General features: G+C 44.2%; 1 protein-coding gene across 2 annotated transcripts in view; it reads left to right on the forward strand.

The window, feature by feature from the left end:
* FOXN3 (forkhead box N3) overlaps nucleotides 1–22,887 on the forward strand; it is a 201,719-nt gene that overhangs the window by 29,247 nt on the left and 149,585 nt on the right. The window contains exon 2 of one of the 2 annotated variants that reach the window (XM_074542498.1): nucleotides 8,700–8,824. The exons of the other annotated variant lie outside the window; for it this stretch is intronic. The gene's annotated coding sequence lies outside the window, so the exon portion shown is untranslated. The remainder of the gene's footprint in view (nucleotides 1–8,699; nucleotides 8,825–22,887) is intronic. 2 annotated transcript variants of the gene reach the window in all.

Below are 22,887 nucleotides of genomic sequence, written 5' to 3' on the forward strand. Positions count from 1 at the left end.
AGAGGTGAATGGCCATTTCTGTCAGCCTGCTGGTTTTATTGCTGTAAAGCTTAGCTTTTCTCAGCAAGATCCCAACACGTGACTGTTTTACCACCCATACAGGGGAAGTGGGGGGCCAGTCAGACCAGAAGAAGGTGCCCTTGAGGCAACCAAACCAGCAGTGAAGTGTCTGCTGGAAACATCCACCTCAGAGCTAGCTGTGGCTCTGCCGCCCTGTGGGATCCTCAGCTGCGTGACTGCCTGGTACCAGAGGGGCAGGGAAGATGGAAAGCCCTGTGATGAGACTGACAGCAACTTCAGGCCCAGATAGCAAAGTGCACCAGGCCGTGATGTGTCCTCCCTGTGCTGCACCACTGCTTGATGTCCAGGGCACACACAGCTTCTCCATCGCTGCGTGCAGGACCGGGGCCATTCACTAACAGACCAACTTTCAGCATAGCTTTCCAGCCACAAGTTTGCCTAAGCTAAAGAAAACAGTGTATCTTACTAAATAAATGATTAGACCTCAATGATTTTCTGCCTTCTAGAGCAGAGTTATTTGGAAGCATGAAAGGAAATAGCTGCTGCAGTATAAAACCGCTGCCCTTTGCACTTGCATCTTTCCCACAGAGTAATCCTTCATTCATTGTTTACTTAATGAGAAAAGAAAGAGGTTAATTTATAAAACCAAATAAAAAACAGACAGAGGACTTTATTTGTGGAACAAAAAACTGAATTAAATGAACAGTCTGTCCATTAATGCTGCTAATTGTGCCATGCTCACAGTGGAAAATACACAGGTCTGCTAGGATTCTGCTCTTGCTGGTGGAGCCCAGTCTGTCTCCAGTGAGGGTTCAAGCCAGAACTCTGTGGCAAGATTTTCCTAAAACTTTTCTTACTTGGTGAATTAATATCATCTCCCAGTCTGTGAAAGGCTCAGCTTCTCAGGGGTTTCTTAAATTTAATAGATAAGTATGGGAATAATTGGCTGAGCTGATCTTGTTGGTGAATGTTGCTGTCTGAATCGTTTGCAGATTCTTATGAGCATCCGTAGAGAGCTGTGGCAAGGCAGAGAAAGAGGAACTGCCTAATTCATTTCCCCTGCCTCAGAGAAGTCTGTAGTACCCATGCTAGAATTTAGCAGTTTCTGGGTTATTTCTCTTGGCTGTAGGATGTTGCAGAGGTTGGAATTAAACCCAGGTGGGAGGAAGTTTTGCATTTCATCTGTGTGTTTCCTGGTAGCCATCCCTCTTTGCTAGTCAGTGCATGTCTGAAATCTCCACCATCCTGCTGGGGGTGGATGGAAGGAGCTGTGTCCCGATGTGGATGGGAGAGTGTTAGATCTGCATGGATGGGGATCTAGATGCTGAGACTGGCTGGAGGCTGAAGCTGCCCTGTCTCCCTCTCTTTCCTCACTCAGCCTCCAGAGGAGAGAGGGAACAGGGAGAGTGGGTCTGTGATGGAAAGAGGGATCAGAACGTGAAGACTCCTAAGAATAACATTTGATTCTCTTTGGGAAGCTGAGGATTACTGTGAAGTGTGGATGAGGAAAAGCATGTCTGGAAAAAAAAAAAAAGTTGTTTTGCTGGAATCCCCTCTGGTGATTTAGAAGATTTTATGTTGGAAAAGACACTTTATTCTGGGCTGTAACTGAAATAAAAGGAAATACATAAAGAAGGGTAATCTATCAACTGAACTATATCAGCTGCCCTGTGAATGTTGAGGCTTCATGGAGCTTTGCAGTCTCCACCACCACCCTGCTGAAAGAAGCTTGGGACAGTTCTTCTATAACTTCTCATCACCTTTGTCAGCTTCATCTTCAGATTGTGATAGCAAGAGTGAAATGCTATTTATGAAAACAATTAGTGAAAATTTAAACCAAACTGATACCACAGACCATGTGCAGATTTTAATGCAAAAGAAAGGCCTGGAGCAGAAGTATTTCCTGTTCTTACATCAGGCAGATTAATGACTTTTAAACTTCATCTGCAGTTTGTTTATTTCTGACATTATAGAATTCTGCTTCCTAATTTTAAGTAAGACTTGTTTCTGTATCTGTGTATTTTATGTGTATATAAATACATGTATAAAGTATATGTATTTATGATATAAATTAATACATACTTATTATAAGTGTATGCATATGGAAAAATATGTAGTTGTTGCTCCAACATATCTTACTGGCACACAGAATTAAATGGAGTCTTTGGAAAGTGGGTTATTTGAAATGCCGCCATCTCTTTGTTGAGTATTCAAAGAACATTGTAATTATTGCTGTCAATATATTTTAACTGCTCAGTGGAAAAAGTTGCAAACATTTTTGTTAAAACATGTATTTGTTTGTAACCTGTTCAATACATCACCTATTTGTATGCCAGCTGGCTTCTTTTCAAAAATGTACTATTGAGAAGATACATATGGGTTTTTTATCATATTTTTATGCTGTTGTCACACATTAATAGAGATTCAACCCCTCCATAATGTCTTGTGGAAATATTTGGGAGACATAAGACTATCCCTGTTCTGGATATATTGGCAAAATTGCTCTTGGCTTCAGTTTGGGAATGCAAGTGATTTTTTTCAGTTCAAAGTAAGTGTAGTTGTGCTTGCCAATGGTTACATCAGCATGGCAGTGTTCATTTTGTCTGGAAGGTGCTAAGCTGTGATGTCTTCATGTCTGAAACTGTGGCTCTGGAACAGATCTGGGTCCGAGGATGGGCAGATGAAGTCTGTGGCTGAGGGCAGCTCACGCAGGAGCTTTGGGTTGAGGAGGTGCCTCCAGGTGCCAGGTGCTTGCTGGCTTCTTCTTGTCTTCCAGTGGAGCAACCTGTGGTCATGGTTCTTCATCTGATGATGCTGAAGGCTGCTGATGCCTTGCTTGAGCTTTTGAGCATTTCAGAGTGTTATTTTCAATATTTGTGTTTCAACACAGGGCTGCAAGTTGGGAGGGAAGAGTAATTTCACAGTATAACCAATCTCTGTGTGTGAACATCACCTCAGAGGAAGTTAAGGGTTGTGTTGCTGAAGCTGAGCCTTCCTCCTGGTTGGTGTCAGCTGCAGCTCCTTTAGGCTGCCTTCTGGCTGTGCACAGCCTCTCCTGCTGGGGCATGAGCCACCACCAGGGCTGGGCGAGTCCTTCTTCTGGTGAAGCCCAAATTGAAGTTAGGATCTGTAAGAAATCTCTTCTGATTCCTCAGCCTGTGGGTGCAAGCAATCAGTGAGTTTGTCCGCTCAGTTTTGTGGGGTTTTTTTCTGCTTCCTTTCTGAGACCAAAGGTGGTACATTTTTTTAGTGGAAGTGCGGGCAATCCAGCACCAGAGGTCATTTGGCTTGTAGATTTTCCCTGCTCACTTAAAAAGTGAAGCTGGCACCTCTTGGAAAGCATCTTTCCTATGCTGAAAATATTATCTGTGCTTTCGTGCTTTTGTCCTTCACAGTTCTTCAGAGCCATGTCTGAACAGGGGTGAGAAACCCATCTCTGTGGTGGGCTCTTTCTCTCCTAAACTCTCCATGAACTCTGTTGTGGTCTCAAGGGGGAGGCTGTGGTGTTTTATAGATGCATTAAAAAAGGCTAATTTTTTGTTGGCTGTTCTGCATAAATCTGGGAGCAAACTGTTGTAGGTTGAGATGGCTAAAACTGGCTGTCTGTAGTGAGCATGGCGAGGGCTCTGGGCTGGGTATCTCCGGCCAGGCTGCGTCATCCTGCCACAGCAAGCAGCCAGGGGGAGAACAGAAACCTGAGATGCACAACATGTAAATACTCCAGAAATACTAGGAATTTGGCAGGAAGGCCAGCAGTGGCTTCCTCTCTCCCTGAAGATACCGCCATATGCTGAGAGATGAATCCAGTTATTTCAGCAGTGCTGGCAAAAGTAGTTTTTGGCTCCCCACTGCTCCCAGGCTGGCACGAGCACTGCCCTGTCTTCTCGGGGCCCGGGGGCTGCAGGGTGAGGAGGAGACGTGGGACACCAGGGGAGAGCAGTGCCATGGGAGTAGCAGGGCCTGCAGGGTGTGAGGCAGCTGCCTTGGGCAGAGGGCCTCCCTTGGGCGGTGCATCTTCATGCACGCCATGCCCCTGACCTGGGTTTGGGGGCAGGATTGAGGCTGGCACGGGGGTGAGTGCTGGAGGCAGGACACACCTCCTGCTTGTGCCCTGTGCTGTCTCCTTTGTGTTTTGTGATCTGATGGGATTGTGCCACAATACGTAATAGCTGCAGGCAGATCACTTTTATGATATATTACTGCAATAAAATTACAAATTTATGGCAGTCAGAGATCTAGGCATGTGCCCATAATTTTTCCTTGCTGCTGTGTATTGTCTGGTTAGTTAGCACATGAACTCAGCTGATCCCTGGGAGAAAGAGATGATGCTGGGTGAGCTGCCCCTCCCCGCTCAGTGCCTTGGGCCCTGGCATTCCTCCCTGGAGCCTGGCACCGCCAGGGGTGTGGGGCTGGCAGAACACAGCCGGGCCTTTTGGGTGGGTTTGGGCAGTAGGAAACAAAGTACCACGGCAGCACCTCTTCTGAGAGATCTCCTTTATCAGCTTGTGGCAAACCTTGGGCTCCTGCTCATCAGTGCTACCACTTTTCTGGCCTTGTTACTGCTGCAAAATGGAAGGTGCATGGTGGGTTTTGGGCTTCTTTGTGGGTTTGTTTGTTTGTTTGGGTTTTTATGTTTTTGGGGTGTTTTGGTGGGTTGTAGGGTTTGGTTTTTTTTTTTTTCATTTGTTTGTTTTCTTGGCATTTTTGTGTTGGTTTAAAAATTTTACTATTTATTTATTTATTTATTTATTCTTCATTTTTAATGAGGGAGGAGATACTTTACTGTATAGGAATGCCAGGGTCAAGAATTCGCATCAGGCTTCTGGTTCCACTCTTCTGTCCATAGCCCTTCTCCCTCCATGCCATCTGTCAGTTGAAATTAATGCTTTAATACTCTCTGCAGGGTAGCATTGCTATTTATTTATTCCAATGTTTAAGTTTCTTTTTGACCTTTGGGATTAAGCTGGAGTGCCCAGACATCATCGTGGACTGTGAAAATCCCAAGATAGCATGTCACAAGCTCTTGAAAAGGGAGGAAATATGTGAAATGTTGGTTTTAGCTGTGTTTTCTTTGGCTTGCTTTCCTAGCTGTGACTCCTGGGGCAGGGGAGGGGACCAAGGCCCTAGTTCCTGTGGTGTGACCCAAAGCAGAGAACATTTGGTGTGCAATGCCCCAGAGTCCTGATGGATACCACCTTGCTGCTCCTCTGCTCCTGGGAGCCCTTCCCTGCTGGCTGGACCCTGGAATTCAAGCACAGTCTCCTCGGTGTAGCCTTGGAACTGCAAGACTTCTGACTTGCATGGCTTTTTTTTCCTTCAGAGGTAGCCAGAGCCTGAGACCATCCCACAACAGTATTTCTTTAATTGAAGAAAGATTAGATGTATCATAACCTAATTAGCAATCCTGCATTTCTCATCTTTATCAGCCACCAGGATCATCTCTCAGGGTGGGCCTAGGGTTGTTTGCATCCCTGAACCTGCAGCACATTCTGGGAACCCTGTTCCTTTCTATTGCCTTCCTTTGTTATATTCTATTTTCTGTCTGTGCTGGGGGGGGGTGTTGTTTGGGTTCTGTTTGACTCCAGTTTAGTGTGTGACTCAGCATTGCTGTGTGTTTTGTTCTGCTGGTGGCTACAGCATTCCCCAAAACCTCCTGGTGCTTTCATCAAAGTGTCTTACCCTGAATCTGTGGCTGTGATCTCCCTGCCAGCCACCACCCTCCTTTGCCTGCTGAGGTCTTCCCTTGGTCGTGCCATCCTATGATGGAGACCATGTTTACCTGGAGATAGCATGCACATTAGCCAGTAAATGTCACATTAATTGCTTCGTGATAACTGCATGGTATTGAGCAGGGTCCTGCAGACACATTCCCCTGCTTACCCCACTGGCCTGGCTGCCCTGGGTGCCCACTCAGCTGCTGGGGAGCTCACCTCCTGCCATCAGTATCTGGAGATGGTGCTTTCTTTCCCCTGTGTCTGGATAGGATATGTCCTTTTTATTTTGCATCCTGGAGCCTTTAATTACTCCCAACAAGTCCCTTTCACACTTCAAAAATCCTGTAGCAATTTCAGTTTGAATTGCTTTCTCTGAGGCTTTGGCTTAGATGAGTGCACCTGCTCTGGGGTTCCAGTGGTAATTGGGCTGTAATAGTTATGGTCCTTTAAATGCACTTAAGGTACTGTGAGCTTTAAGAACTGATAATGGTGCAATCTGGCATCTCAGCACCAGTTTTGTCTTGTCTCTGAGCATTTTGGTTTAAATTGTATTGTTTTGCCATTTTTGAAGATTTCAAATATTCACAGATTTTGGAATTTGGATGAATTTAATGAAATGCTGCCCTGTGCTCATGTACCCATCCCGCAGATCTGGGTCCTGGGCTGCTCCTCATTTCCCACTCTGCCAAACCCCTGCTGAGCTCAGTGGGAGTTTTGCCAGAACAAGGCCCTAAAAAAGAAGTATGACTCATTTGAGCAGTTGTGCTCATTTATGCACCAGTCCAGGCTCACTTTAAAGGATATTAAACAAAAAATACTAAAGAACCTACTTGTCTTGTCCTTGCCTAGAGCAAACATTTATCCTGGGACTGGTCTAGCAGGTTAAAGATGGCTTTTGCTCTGGTTTGTGTGTTACTTAGGATATTGTGGTGTGGATAGCATCAGGGCTTTTACAGTTCTCTGCTGCCTTAATTCCCTTCTAAGGAGGCAGAACAGGGAGGGGGGTGAAGAAAAGAGAAATACATCTCTCTCAGGCACATACCATAGCAAGAGGTGTGCAGCCTGTAGCCTGTTGCTGAACTCAGAATATAAAATTTCCAAAATTACCAGTTGTGAGTGTGATAATGAACAGAAAGTAAATATGGCTCAGTTTGCTGTGAATCATTCTTGGGGGGTTTAATTGGACTTGGATGAGCTGGCATTGTTGCAGTGCAAGAATAGAGCTGTTTCAGAATTAGACAGACGTATCTGCTTAGCAGCGCAGAGCTGCTGCATCCCAGTAGTACTGGGGAGACTTTATCCTCAAAAAGGCTTCCTAGGATGGCTTGAGGAAGTTCTCTGTGTGGGGAAGGAGCCAACTGCTCCCACAAGGCCCCAGGACCTGGGAATTCACCTGCTGGTACCAAATGCCCTTAGATGAACACTTGGAGTTAAGCTAGTCACTGTGAGATGGAAGATTTTCCCTCACCAGAAAAGACCTCTAAGCTCTCCTGGCAGGGAATAGGGGCCATGAAATTATGATAATGGTAGCTGCTATTATGAGATGTTACTGTAAACAAAAACAAGCATTTTTGTGCATTTCCTTCCAGAAGAAATTTAAATTCCCAAAGCAGAACAACCTGTTCAGAACGGCTCAGACAATGTTGTACATCCAGGCAGGGAAAATACTTTACTTTCCTTAGGAAAGTGATTTCAGGTTAGCTCCATGAGAGGTGCAGGTGTGGGGTAATGCCCTAACTTGGTGTTTGACTGGAGTAGCTTGACTAACCTGTGAAATTCAGAGAACTTGAAAATGGGAACTACTCTGTCCTGTAGTGGGGAGACCCAGGAATTGCATATTGCCCTCTTTAAGCCATGATCATGATTATGGGATGAGGCAAAGAGATTTATATAAGCCATTCTCATTAATGCCAGTGGGAATTACCCAGAGCTATACAAGTACATCACAGTAAGAAATGTGCCTTGGCAGTTCACTATTAATATTTGAAGATAGTGCAAGCAAAGTCTCCTTCTCTGAGTCAAGTGGGCAAAAATTAGAGGGGTGGGGAAGGGAGGGGAAATTTTGTTATTTTGGTCCTTGGAGAGGTTACAGAAATGTGAACCATTCATACATAGAGATCCTCAGGTACAAGGAGTTGCAGGTGTATGTGGCATGTTAGCTGTCCCCATGGCTGTAACTGCAGGTATTTCGCTCCTGTTGGCTGCTTACTGATGGGCAAGAGCCCATCTCTGTTTTTAGGAGCTGCTGACCATCTTTGCTGACCCACTCAGTGCTGGTGCTCGCCATGGGGCAAGAAAGGCTGCTGCCATTCTGCTTGCAGTTCTATGCTGTATTTAAAGAAGATGGGGAAATTCTAGGCAGCAGAAGCAGCGCATAAGCAAAATCAGAATTTGTGATTTTAGCCTAGTGAAGTGTCTCAAAGAGCTTGAGTTGTTTGAAGTGGCCATTGAAGCGAGTAGAAGGGACTGTGTATTTATGTGAAGCACAGTGGAAGGCAGACATTGACCTCTGCTTGATGTTTCTGAGTTAGTCATTATTCCTCTGTTTGGTTTATATCAGTAACAAGCTTTCAAGTTGGTTTCTTCATATTTTGCCTTTTTTTTTTTTTTTTTTTTGGCTTGAGTTGGTATGCAGTCTCAGTCATAGAAATGTGGGTTCTAGTAGGAAGTGTTACTGTATTTATGGGTCCTGTCCTGCTGTTTACTCAGTACAGCCATGCCTTCAGTTTACTCAGTACAGCCAGCCTTCTCCAATTCACCCTCCTTCCATGGATGGCAGCACTGGGGCTGCAGCTGGTAGCAGTGTGGTGCTGGGGTGTTTGTCCAGTCCCTGCAAGAACTGTGGCTAATTGCTGCCGTGCTGTTTAAACTAATTTTCTTTATTATTCTTAGCATGATTTACATATTTTTATGGAAACCCATTCCACTCAAACAAGATAAAATAAAATTTACTATTCCTGACAGATGTTGACAGCTTTGGAGCAATGCAGGACGCGCTGATTGCATCTGTGCAGTGCCACTGCCTTGGAAGAAGGTTCACCAAAGCAGACGAGTCCTGCCTCTCACCCTGCGGATGATAAATGCCAGAGGTAACCTTTATAGCTGCACCTTTCAGTGACAGTCCAGCCCAAAGCCCAGGGTTCTCTGCTGACAGCTCCTTGCTCACAAGGCTAGGCTGCACAAGTTGAATTCATCCGTTTTCACATTCCCAACAAATGAACCGGGGAGGTAGAAGTTGGTGCTGTGGATGCTTGGTGCAAACCACCTTCAGGACTTTTAGTAAAAAGTCCATGGTCTTGGACATCATCAGCTGCTGCACATAACACTGAGGATGGTTGTGTGTACCCTCGAGCTGAAAGCAGAGGATTTAACTAGAGGACAGCCACAGAGAAAGCACATTTCTCTCCTTCAGCTGAGCAGTGACCCAGTGTCTATACCTCTTATCACCCCTATATGGCAGGAACTCTGATAGGGTTTAGCAGCACAATGGTATGTGCTGTTTTGATACTTCAACAGAGATAACAGGATGCCTAAATAAATCCTGTTTGATGCTTAAATAAGGATTTCATCCTGCCATGTCTGTAGGCAGATACCAAACAGAGTTTATAAGTAATTATCCAAGAATTTGATCCTTTCTTTCTTTTTTTTTTTTTTTTTTTTTTTTTTTGCAGTCCAACTTGGGGTACTTTTACTAGGTAGTAATTATGGAAAGGAAAGAAAGAACATAGTCACATAATACTCATATGGAATACAGTTAGCAGATAATTAGATGTTGGAAACTGTGGACCTAGGAAGCTCCAGTTTCTTCCTTAATACTGATACTTAATTGGACATTAACAAGTAGAAATTCTTGAATGTTCACTTCTTTCCTGTTATTAAAAACCAGTCAGACATGTGAGGATGCATGTCTCCCGTGCCTTGCTATGTGGCAACAGTTACAGGGTAAAACTACTTGAACACCATGCCACTGTGGGCCCAGCCAGGAGCACCGCACTGCTAAGGCCAGAGCAGCTTTCAGATTGCAGCTAAAGCTTCTGCTACTGTTACTGTTCCTCCTCCTCACAGTTTGAGTGACTGAAGCTGAGCCTGGCTGCAGGATGGGTAAGGCTGAAGTGTGGTTCCCTCCCGAGTGCAGGCATGGGCCACTGGTGGGAGCTGGGGACAGCTGTGAGCACCAGGGAGAGAACCCAAGTGAGGGCAGCTCGGTGATTGCTGGAAAGGGAAAATGATATTTTTATTCCAGCAGCTAAAACCCTTTTGTATTTTGGTTTCTTTTAGCAGCTATTTATCCAAAACATTTGGGAGAAAAGCTGTCTCTTTATTAAATATTTAACACCCTAGCCTTCAGCTGTGGGCTGAGAAAGCTCCCAATCCACATGTGAGTCACCAAGAACTCCTCCGACAGAAGCAGAGGAATTCCAGACTGGAGATTGCTAGAGGAAAAAAAAAAGCTTGCTGCTTTGGAAAAAGTCCAAAATGGTTCACATCTCTCATATATCATAAAACGAGCACTGCAGTCAGTCTGCTGGGTGTGTGGACAAGGAGTCACAGAGTCCCAGATCTGAAGTGGAGAAGCTCTCAAAATGCTAGGGAGCATCACACCCTATATAATACAGATGAGAAGTACACCCAGTAACTGGTCTTTTATTAAATGCTGTCTGCAGTTGGATCCTGACATGTCAGAGGTGACAAGGTGTAGATCACTGCTTCCTGTAGTAGTTTGTTCCATTGCTGAATTAGTGCTAGTTTTAATCCATTCAGCTTTCACCTCCAGCCATCCGTTAGCAGGCGTCTCTCGGCAAATCCAGGACATCCATGATTTGGAAGTGCCCTGCTCACTCAGAATGGCAGTCTGGGATTCATGTTCAGAGAGAATGAGTGCAAGCTTCTGCAAAAAGAGCATATGGTAACAAATGGTGCAATAAGAATGAGTTATGATAACAAAAAAGGTCATGGCTGTCCCTAGCACTGCTGGTGGTGAGCACTGTGCTTACATGTGCTGTGCAGGCGTGGAGCGTGTGATCAACTCTTTTTATTTCTATTAAAGTGACAGGAACTGAAGGAATAAAATAAGATGAAACTTTTTTGGCATGTTTCTCCCTTTGGCCAAATTATTTTATCAACATCCCAAAGAATTTTTCAGCTGCAGATGTTGTGTCAGTCTCTGTCCCATAGCCAATTAGAGACATCTCCAGCAGTGGTTTTTCACCTCTTTCCTCTGCGGACCACTTAAAAATTTTTACTGGTGGCGAGGGTTCCTCGTATAGCAAACTTACACCACCTGACAAGAGGTTTACTCCTCCCATTACTATTTGTGGATACTTAAATGGGGTTCACAGTATATAATAGTATTTTCACTGGTTGAAAACCATTGGTCTTTGACACAGGTAGTTTCTGTGCACTCTGAGATCACTCCTACAGGGAAAATATGGCCATTAAACATTTTTTAGGCCATGTGCTCTGAGTACTTTAAAGGAACTTCTTGTAGCTAATGTGCCTGATTCTGATTTCAAAGCAATGCTTCTGTATTGCCTTGTTTTGAGCTTATTCCTGATTTAAAATTATGAAAGAATTTTTTCTTCTGGCCCTTGAGCTTAGAAGTGCAAGCCTTACAGCCTCACCACCTAGCCCTACATGGTGCCTTTTGGAAGATGAGGGGCGACACCAGTAGCAGGTGTTAATAACACATCCTCCATGGGGCAGCACTGACTAGCAAGCATATTCTGGTACAATCACTTGGCCACTTGGCTCCCTTGGCAAGGACCTCTGCCTTGTGCAGGTGGGACTTGCACAGCTACCTTTTGTTTATGCCTGCCTTTTGGGTGGAAAGCGTTAACAAAGATGACTCTTTCTGGCCTGTGCTGTGTTGCCTTATATGGGAGGAGTGAATGAGGCTGTCAAAAGTCAGTTTGAACATTAAAGACTGAGAGTGGTCAGATCTGATGGGCATTCTGCAAAAAACAGGAGACAAGATGACCAGGAGATGGTTTGTCCCAGCACTATGGAAAATGTTAGAGCCCTTTATAAAACTCACTGACCAGATGTGCTGCAACATGTAGCTGGATGAACATGTGTGTAAGGACTCCTTACCAGCAGGAGCTGGTGTGGCCAGCCACCTGTGCCCTGAGCTGGCCAACACAACTGGCAGCCCCATCCCCTAGCCATTACTCACATTGCCCAGTACTGCAATCACCAACTCTTTGATGAAAGGCAGGTTCATGTATCAGATTGTTGAGCATTAGGGATAGGGGATTAGATTTGCAGTGTAATCTTTCTGTAACATGCCTCTTGATCCAGAGACTGTGCCTTATAAAAGAGCTCTTTTCTCTCTGACATTGGGGAGGCCTCCTCAGGGACAACTGTCTTCTACCTTCATTTGGAGATAGTGAGGCTGCTGCTGACCTGATGTTTGTCAAGGTCACAGCTGCACCAGGCAAAATTAGTTCTGTGCAGGACAGTTAAGTAGATTGGATTTTCTCAGTTGTAGCTGATTTGCTTTCATCTGGCTTCCTCTTGCAAAACCATTTAAAGTCCATTCCCCTTTGCCCCCCACTGCCTATTTATGGGAAAAGACTGGAAGGGGGATATTCCTGCCTGAGGTCCAATTCTGCTTCAAGCCCTAGTCTTATATCTTTCCAGGAAAGTGTCTACAGAGGCTGGGACAGGCTGTGTAATCACTCTGGAGCCTTGGGTTGTATTTCATCCCATCATGAATGTTGTAGGGCCAGTCAGACTGGTCCTCCCCTGTGCCAGCTGACTGCAGCTTTGCACTGTCTGCTTTGGATCCAAAACCCTTCTGGGACCCTTCTGCAGATTCCTGGTGTGTCGCTGCAATTTTAACTGAGCCCCTTTCCAGTCCAGCTTTGTTTCTGGAACCTGATGAAGCCAGTTAATCTGGGTCAAAATGCATCAAAGCCCATGTCTTCTAATCAAGGAAAAAACCTTCTGATTTGAGTAGCAGCTTTGGCTGGTTATGTTCTGGCCACTAGGAAAGCTGTCAGCTCCCTGGCTGTGCTGGCAAACCGTGCCATATGGTTGTGCGTGGGAAGCCAGTTCCTTGGGAGCACGGGGCGCTACCAGAGAGTCATTTTCACCCGGCTGTCTTTCCCTGCAATGGCTTTGCCAACGGGATATAATTATGGTGGATCTTTGCCTGCTTCCTCAGGTTGCAAAGCAACCACCAATGGAAAAGACCTCTTGTTTCTAGGCATCCTCCTGTTTTCAATCCCTTTTTATTTTAAGGTGTAGTGAAACCTGCAGTCTGCAGAAATTGTTGCCTGGTGCATTTGGGAAGAGACGGCTGGAATTTGTGGCAGACAGCTGACAGAGTGCAGGCTCTGTGATACTGATGATAGACTGTATGATCCCTGTTCATCTCTGTGGTGTGAAGGGGGAAAATTCATAGGGAGGTTTGCTTGAGGGCCTGGCAGGGGCAATGTGGTGTGTGAAGGGGATGTTTCCTTCTCTGCGTAGTCACCTTCAGCCTATCAGAAATCTTTGCTAACTGGGACTATATGGAAAAAGAGAGTATGGAGATAATTGAAGCAAAGGGGATCTATTCTATGGTATGTTCCCACCTCCCCAAAACTGTAGCTGATCAGAGTTTAAAGGAGATGAGCTTTAATTTCTCCCAGAGCTTCATGTCTCTCCTCTCTGGGTACCAGAACAGTGCTGGCAGCACTTCTAGGTCCTGAGGAGTAGGGTACAGCCAGCCTGAGGGAACCAAAAGGGCCACAGAGAGCAGGTTTGTACCCCAGTCCAGGAGTGACAAGCAAGTCACCTTGACCTGGTTGCTCTGGTCGGCTGTATTAACAGTATATAACAGCCTGTGTAATTCTGAGACTGTGGCATTCTGCAGACTGGCCTGGAACTGATGCTGGAATGTCCTTGTGTAGAAACTGTTGGAATAGAGAAGCACTAAAACAAGATTTTTATATTTCATTTTCTTTTCTAAAAGCTTTGCTAACTAGCCTTGTCTGTACTGCTCTGAAAACATGCAATAATTCCCATTTGTCTTTGGCATTTTCTTTTGCTTTTTATTGGTATCTCCTCTGATGTTGTGACAGTATGTCCTGTGCTGGATTACAGGTATAAATACTGCTTTGGGGTTGGGCTTTTTAGTCAACATGCATTTGGGAAAGGTGTTAGCAGCTGTCAAGGGGACAGTGCGCAGCCTGTGAACGTGCAGTAGTTGGAAACATCAGCATCCTTTGTGTCTGTATTTCAGAATAAGTCTGAGGCATGAGGATTTTAGGTTTTCTATTCAGAGAGTATTGCATTAGGAATATGAAGTATTTGACAGTTCTCTTATATTTACTCTTTTAATGTCAAAATGTGTCACATCTGGTATTAATTGGTGGAAAATTATGGCTCTAATTTACCAATTTGATTGTCTGGGAAAACTGAAGAGAGTGTAACATAATAAATGAATGCCTATTAATCTTTAAAATTTGTCTGTTTACTGTCTGCTGAAGCACCCTGTTATGTGGTGCCGTGAGCAGCTTTCTGGAAATACTGTTATTCCTGGAGAGGAGTCACTGCCTGGGGGGGCCATGGCCTAAGTGGTTCAGGGTCACTGAGGGGAGGCTGTGGCCTGCACAAGTCCTGGGCCAGTGGTGCCTCAGACACTGGGTGAGGAAGGGTTTCCTGCAGGGAGGAAGGAGGCTGCCATTTGATAATAGCCCTGAGGGGATGCAGGCACAGTGTCTCCATTCCCTTGTGCCTGGCAGCCTGCTCCACACTGTCCTGGCTGTGGGGCAGGAGGAGCAGCACGTGGACATGGCCTTTGCTCTTTTCTGTCCCTTCACCTGCGGCTCTTACCTCCCTCTGGGTTTCTTATGTCCCTTAGTCCAGGGCACACGCTACTGCTTCATTGATGCCCAACACAATAAACATATTTGTCCCCACTAATTGTTTTAATCATTATTAATGAACATTAAATTTCCAACCAGAGCTCTCCAAAAGCCCGGATTTTTTCAAACTTGCCGACACGGGAGTGTAGCAAGAGGAGTCGGGTTGTTCTTCCTGGGGCTGCCAGTGGAGCAGTTTGTCTCGCTGGCAGTGTGTGGATCAAGCCCAGAGCACGGATACACTTTGGCAAGGCACTGTCAAGCTTGTCTGTCCTGACAAGCCCAGCTCTGAGGAGACAGGCCTCCACTGCCTCTGCACCGACAGGCAGGCAGGCAGAGGAAGCTGATGGCAGCACACTGTTACTTGGGTACTGTGTGTGGATGGTGACAGGCTCAATAGCTTTTCTATCAAAAGACACCCATGTGTTTGTGAAAATACATTTTTGGAGGATCAAATACCAGGTGCTTATTTTAGTAGCAGAAAGCCCTGAAACATGCCAGCTCTGGAATAAGCTGATTCTGAAAGCTGACATATTCTGTATGATTATTCCAGTATACGCCATCTGTCACTAGCATATCCAAATATTTATGTATTTTGATTATTATAACTGTTACGAGGGTACTAAAGCTCATAAATAATTTCATTTTCAGCAATCATTTTATTACTCTTCCATGGTTTGATAATGACATTTTACATGTGCCTGCTCAGACTCCGACGCAAGGAAGAGTCACAGCAGGGCTGTGCAAGTGACAGCCTTTTCACAAAAAGCCTGTGGCCAGGGGATGCCTGAGCCCATGTCCTGCCTGGGTCTGTGCCAGTTCCCACTCCCTTCATCTCCTTGGGCTTCAGACTGTGCTGTGCCTTCATTCAGCTCCATCTTGCCTCATCAAGTGACTGCACTTAGATTGGCAAATGATATAATATGACTAATTATGTTTAATGCAGATAATGTCTTATAATCAAAATAAAGAGTGGATTGCAAACAGATCCTTAAAGGGCACCAGGCGTAGAATTGACGCTGTATTTATTACCAATAACATCGCTGAAGTGCTAACAGCTGCTCGGCTCCAGCAAGTGCGGCCCCTTTGTGGAGTTTTCCAGAAGAAGAGCTAAGTGTATCAGAAGCACATTACTGCTGATAATAGTAATTAGTTCAGTAGAGCTCAAAATGTTTTGTAAAATATTATTATCTTGATTTTGCTACTCTGCAAACCGTGGCAGAGAAACAGCCTCCTTGGCTCAGAGGAGTCACTGCTGTCTGTGGGATGGCCCTGGCTCTAGTGCAGGGCTGCTGCCCTCTCCTTGGGCAATATTGCTGTCTCCAGCTGAGTCTAGAGATCTAAGGGATGTGCCTTCTCTGTCTCGGCCTTCATTTTCACCAGCGTTAGCAAAGAGGCTTCTCTAGATGGAGGAGTGCACTGATGTGGAAGTAGATTTGGGTGTTAGATTTTTGAAAAGCCATTGTTAAGCTGAAAAAGGAAACCACAAGCTGTAAAGGTTGACAAAGCTCCTCTGTAAGGGACTCTTATTTTGCTGTGTACATTCGTTTTCTCTTGCTTACTAAAGGGATAAAGTGCAATCTAGGTTTCAGAGAGAGATGGCTGATTAATCTGTCTGCCAGGTACATATGGAAATAAATTAGCAAATGGTGCATCTGGGATTAGACTACAGCAGAGATGATAAATTATTGCCATCTTCCATGGCTGTATTACTGAAGCTTCACTGGGTTCCCGGTACTCAGTTACTTGCTATTCACACGGTATTACTGTGGCTGTGGGATGGAAAGCCTCTGTATTTGATGCAATTTTCTGTGATATGCTAGTTTGAGAACTGATCTGGTCAGACCCATAAGGATAAGCTGTACACTTAGATTAAGTAAAAGCAAAGAGATTTGATTTGGTTCTTCTGCTCTGCATGAAATTCTGCTGGTTTCTGAGTACAGGAATGCTCAGGAAGGAGAAAGGCAAGGACCTGAAAGAGGTTTTTCCATTAAAAAAACCTCTGTGGTCACCCTCCACCCTTTATCCCAAATAGCGGAGTTATTTATCTATGCTAACACCAAGTTATGCTCTCTGAAGGAGGAGAGCATTCTGTGGCCTAAACCTCTCCCACACTCCCAGCTTGACCCAAATGTAGTTCTACAACAACTTGCACAACTCCTTCCTATCTCTGAGATCAAGAGTGAAACACCACCAGGGCAGGTGGTGTTTGCACTGAATGCTGATACAGACTTCTCAGCTGTGTCTCTGCTTCTGCTGCATTTTTCATGTCTGTTTAAACTGATGTGTAGCTGATGGGCTGGCAGCTGAGACATACCAGCAATGCCTAACACAGGACATGCAGGTGGAGTAAATGTGACAGCAGGCATGTGGTCTGCTGCCTTTCTGGAGGAAGAAAGGGTCATGCAGAAGTTCTCATCAAGTCTGTGGCACAAAACAGCTGTGGTGCAGAGGTGTCAGACCCTGTGGCACACCAGGGAGTTGTGGGAGTGGTGGCAGCATTGCTGGAAAAGCTGCAGCTGGGCTTTTAACAGGAGCTTGCAGCCTGGTGTGGAGACCCAGTATCTCTAGGTCAACCTGCATGGGCCTAACAGATCTCTCAAAACCACTGCTTGTGCTGAGGGCTGCTCCTGCAGGCTGACTCTGGGGCACAGGGTGGAGATGAGCAGGACAGGATTGTTACAGAGCTGCTGGCTGCTGGTTGCTGTTCAGCTCCCACTGTGGCACTGGTGAGTGGGAGTGAGCCTGGGGCCCAGGGCACAGCCAGCCTGTGCTGCACTGGTCTGCTGCACCTTCAGGCTGGGCCAGGTGAACTGCTGGGCTTGAGGGGCACTTACTGGGTGACTGTGGCCACTGGTTTTCTGTTCCAGCCACTCCTTGTGGTCCGTGAGTCCAGCACAATTATGGTGTGTGTGTTTGTAATTGGGTAAGGCTAACGAGAATGGTGCCTTTTGGTACAAGATGCATGGGTGGGTGCTGTGCTATAAATCTGAGCTAGTGAGGACTCTGAGAGCTCTGTTCAATTAATCCAAACACAGAAATGTTTACTAGCAGTAGATTTATTTTCCAGTGACTTCATTTGCAAATTTTGGTTAACAACAACAGTTTACTCCTAATACGATCATGTCAAACAGCAAGTGGAACTTAGTGTTGTTCCTGGCCTTTCCCACCAAGTGTTTTGAGCAGAATGTGGAGTGAGTCAAAGGAAGCACTGGCTGATGGATGAACAGATTGCAGCACAGCCATCTATTCTATTGCGCACTTCCAGGGAAACCCCAGCAAATTAGATGTGCAGTTTTTAACTATACAGAGAAAACTAAAGAAATTACATTATGAATGAAAAATTAGGTGGAAACGTCGACTGTCTCATAAACAATTCAGGAATAACTCCCTCTAAAATATTCTGGTTTATGCATGCATTTAATTCGTGCTCTGAGAGCAAAATAAAGTTCCTAAGATAAAACAGTCTAATAAGGATTTATGTAAATTTATTTGAACAAAGCAATGATGTAGTTGCCTATAGTAAATAGTTTGGAATGTGAAATGGTATTTACGAACTGCTTCTCTCTATATGAATACAATAGATGATAGGGGAAGCTACATAAAGAAAACATAATTTTACATTTAAAAGGGACTCTGATGCTGTGTCTAGTGAGCAGGACAGGCAGTCAAACAGATTGCTGAGTGTCTGATAAAATAATCTCTAGCTTGATTCTTCCTAGGCTATTTATAGCACATGTTTAATTTAAAATTTAGGTATGTGCTGCAGATGACCCTAACAATCATACCAGGCCCATGTATGATAATACAAATTGTTTGCCTCATATTGCACATATGCCAAAATCTCAAGTTGCTTTGCATGCAGAAAATCAGGCTCTGTATCCTCAAAATATGGCTGAAAATAGGAAAACAATTGTAGTCCCCAGCTGCTACGGGCATATGGGGCCAAATTTATCCCATCTGTTGAAGGTTATGGAGTTCTGCCAGGGATGACTTTGATCCTGTATGTCTAGCAAAGTGGAACCAATATGTCAATATAAGATGTCTTGCTACTTCTGATGTTCTCCCAATAAAACATCATCATTCAAAGTGGCGTGAATTTCCCAAGTGCCCAAGTCACAAACACTATCGTGGGGGATGTTTCAGAAGTGCTCTGATTCTTGCTGTGTTGATGTTAAAGCAGTGAACAGCAAATTGGCTTTTTCCTCAATGAGGGCTCGAGCCTAGGGGCTGCTGGTGGAATGAGTGTGTATCAGCCCCAGGCACAGAAACCAGGGGCCCTTTGAAACATTTTTAGCAAAACGCTGCAGAACAGAAAGCTGTTTCTGCATTCAGGTATTGCAAAGCACATTTCACTTGAAAAGATTTTTTTGAATCAGGAATGATAGTGCCATGTAGAAGTAGTAGGGTTATTTACTGTATTTGCTTTGGCATACCAGGGCATCTCTGTATGCCTGGTGCTGGGCAGACCCACAAAGTCTGCATTTGGCTTCAGCCATTTACAAGTTTAAGAGGCATTGGAATCCCTTGATTTGGACAGGGCTAGTTTCCTAGTCCCCAGCAGGGCTTACTCTCTTGGGGGCTAGAAAGATTCAAGTAAAATGATGCTTGTCATCTGACTGGGGTTCTGGTGACATTTTTTTGTAGTTAAGTTCCTCCTGGTTTATTCTGGACAAGTTCTAAGGGTCACGTGTAGGAAAGGTATGTCTTGTGTTTAGGACTTCACTGGTGCCAACAGAATGGTCTTTCCAGCATGAGGCTCATGTATTAAAGGCAGTAATGAACAGAAAGTGACTCTCTTTGGTCTCATGCTTACAGTAAGGCTGTGCTTTTGGGCCCTCCATGCATATCTGAGCAGGGCTGGGAAAATCTTATAAGTGCTGGCATAAGATACCTGCAAATTAGGAATCTCAAACTAGGCTGGTGTTTATTTTCAGCAATGCTCCATTGGACTCTGTGAATGGCAGATTCACAGATATGTTCCTTAGCATAGCTGACAAAATTTTACATATAGTTATCATGGAAGATGATTGTGGAGTTTGAACTGTGACTGCAGACATTTATAATTAAATTACTTTGCCCCCATTCCTGATATAGTACCTTACAAAGAGGACTTTGAATGGCTGTGGACAGAACCACTTCAGTCTCTGTTCAGAAAGCACATAGGCACAGTTATGCTGCACTGAAGAGGTAGGAAAGTACAGTGGACTTGCCCCACAAGCAGCAAATGGAAGATCATCTATTTTGCTCTATTTATTCCTTTGTGATCACTCTCTTCTCCCTGGGGCTTTCTCATCTGCACACTCTGCATTACTTATGGACTGCTAAGCCAAATCTCCAAAGACATCTGAGAAAACCTGACAGGTTCAGTTTCGAATCTCAATCAATGCTCCATTTCCCTCCAAACCAGAGTTAGCCCCTGGAAACTGGGGTGAAGGCATATCTGCCTTTTGTTTGGCTCCATGGGAAGCCATTCCTTTGCTGCAGCAGATGAAAATCGGGGAGACACCAGATCATTTGCTGAGCTGGCACATCTTCCTCCAGAAATATTTGGTTAATTTTAATAGCTCAACTATTTCATGTGCCAGGTTATAGTTAACACTGTCTATTACTTGTAATGAGCTAAACTGGGACGCCTCTGTCACTTGAGGGTGCTACAGCTGAAAGGAGGGTTTCATAAGAAGCTCTTGATCTGTTAGTGGCGACCACAGCTCTTGCATCTTCAGCTGAGATAAAAGCACTGTTTGCTTAACAGGATTGAATTTTCCTCAAAGAAATAATTGAAACAATAGAAGAATCACCCAAACCTGCGCTGAGCATTAGCAGATGAGCTGGTTTAAAATCGATCCATTTGGAAAGGAAGTAATGTGCAGATTGGTCAAGGTAATGATGGTATCAGATGATAAAATGGACGCAAGGCTGGAGAAAGCTTGTGAGGGATATAGTGTCACCTAAAAGCTTTGCAGAAGTGCTTTTATTACCCTGAATCAGCTTGGTTTTGCACTGACACTTAGCTGTTTGCAAAGAATTATACCTGCTTCTGAGATAAATACATCTGACAGTGAACTCTTAACCCCTCTTTTTCAGGCCCCTTCTGGGCAGTGGCCATGGAGAAAGAGATGCCTTCAATTTTTCCAAATACAGAGTTAGAGAAAATGGGGTGCAAAACTATGGTACATAATTTACTAGTGAGCAGAACACTTCAGGAAAATTAGAGTCATTATTGAATGTAATGAAACCTGACAAATTAGAGTTTCATAGGCCCTCCCTGAGATTAGCGTGATCCATTAAACATGCTCTCTGACTGCTAAATGGAGTTGTCCCATTTCCCCAGAAGAAGTTGAGAAATTCTGAGGTAACTCTGGCTAACAGCTGATTGAAAGCACCAATCAAGAGCTCCTTAAAGTAAAAGGAGAAATTATCCTGATTAACATTATTTCCAAGAAGGTAGTCTCTAAGTAGGCTGTAAATTGTGTTAGAAGCATTTGGGTATTGCAGGGAAGGCTGAATTTGACACTGAAGTGGCCACAAAGTAATGTACGAAGTGGAGTGATCAAGGGAAGAACATTTTGTTGATTGTGGTGGGAAAATTGAATTACTCTCAGTTGCACAGCTATTCAGAATATGTACATTAAAGTGAGTGATACACAGTTTAGAAGAAGAGCAAGCAAATACAAAGAGCAGAAAAAGCCCCTTTCACAAATCCTTCTTGCCTCATTATTTATATCTTAAGATTGTTTTCACAGGGCCGTCATGAATGCCTTATCCATTATGCAAAGACATCCCAGCGATGCAAACTAAATCAATACAATAGTATTCCTTAAAATAATTGCTTTTTCCTTGACTGATTCTACATTAAAAGCAACCTTTAAATGACAGCCATTAGCACATGAGGCCTGGTCACTGGTACTGACTGAGCTTCATGAGATAAATGGTGAAGGGTTTGTGTGATAGAGTTGGTACTGAATTTCACAACAAAGCCTTGAGACTGGGAGTTAGTGAGAGAGTGCATAAGCTGCCAGTTTGGGATAAAGGGTCTTTATCTTGTGGAAGAGGTAGCACATGGATGTTCTCTACTGCCAGGTACTTCAGAGACCACCTTAAGAGGAGATGTGTGGCTGTAGTTGAGCACAGTAACATTCCAGCCCAGATTAGGCTCTCCGTTGATAAAATGTCTCAAAATCCAAATCTCCCATCTAAAAATGCTGTATAGCATATGTGTGCTGGAGTGATGCATCTGCAGTTTAGTTTTGCTTGTTCCATGTCTTGGCCAAACCCATCACCCATCCCACGTCCCAGTTTGGGCGGTCCTGCATACTGCCAGGCACAGTCCATAGTGTCTTTCAGAAGCTTCCAGTGTAATGATGCCTGATGCTGAAATGCAATAAAAATTAAAAACTGGAATAATGGCAGGCATAATAGATGTTTCTGATATTTCTTCAAATATTTAAGTGAAATGCTAAATGACAAGTTAAAAGAGCCACATGACTAAAATTTAATGCTAAGAGCTGTCTAGTGTGATTATGTCATCTTGTTTCATAACATCCTCAAAGCTGACCAAAACTGATCTAGAAGACTGATTTGTGGTTTTTTTCCAGGATCACGTATTAAAAATGGCTCAGCTAGTGGTGCTTTGGGTGGTGCTTCAGCCAGAGCAATGGGTACCAGTACAATGTTAAAGTGCCATCATGGTATGTAAAGAAGAATTGAAGGAAGAAGCTTTGAAAGGTTGGAAAGGAAAACAATCACTTGAAATACAAAAAAGATTTCTGTAATCTTACCTCAGCCTAAAGGAGTCTGTCAGCATGGCTCGTGTGGTGCAGAGGAAAACATGATGAATGTGAACATAGTCCTTGAGAAGTTAAGTTTATTCCCCCCTAATCTAACTGTTTATAAACATTTATAGTGCCCATCCCTGTAATATCTGATTTGACATTGTTGTTCAAACCTCTGTTTGACATTGTTGTTCAGGACTGGCAGCTCATGCCTGCAGTCAAGAGGAGATCTTTAGGGAAGATCTCTTTTGGTTATGATGTAGCTTATACATAAAACTCTTTAGGGTAGCTGCTTACATGCATCCTCTTCTAAAAGATAAAGCACTTGAGTGCAGGCTGAATGCCTGCTACCTTCTCATCTCCCTGATGTTCGTTATAAACCAAGAAGACAAGTTTTTTAAAAGCTATTCAGATGTTCTGTGCTGTAACTTTCTCTAGTAGATATATTCCTATTGATTGCAATGAAACATACAGGGTAGAAGAGAACAGATCAATTGAAAAGTAAAGTTAAGACAGCAAGCACACTTC

This window comes from Zonotrichia albicollis, chromosome 6 (assembly GCF_047830755.1).
Source record: "Zonotrichia albicollis isolate bZonAlb1 chromosome 6, bZonAlb1.hap1, whole genome shotgun sequence".
Lineage (NCBI taxonomy): Eukaryota > Metazoa > Chordata > Aves > Passeriformes > Passerellidae > Zonotrichia > Zonotrichia albicollis.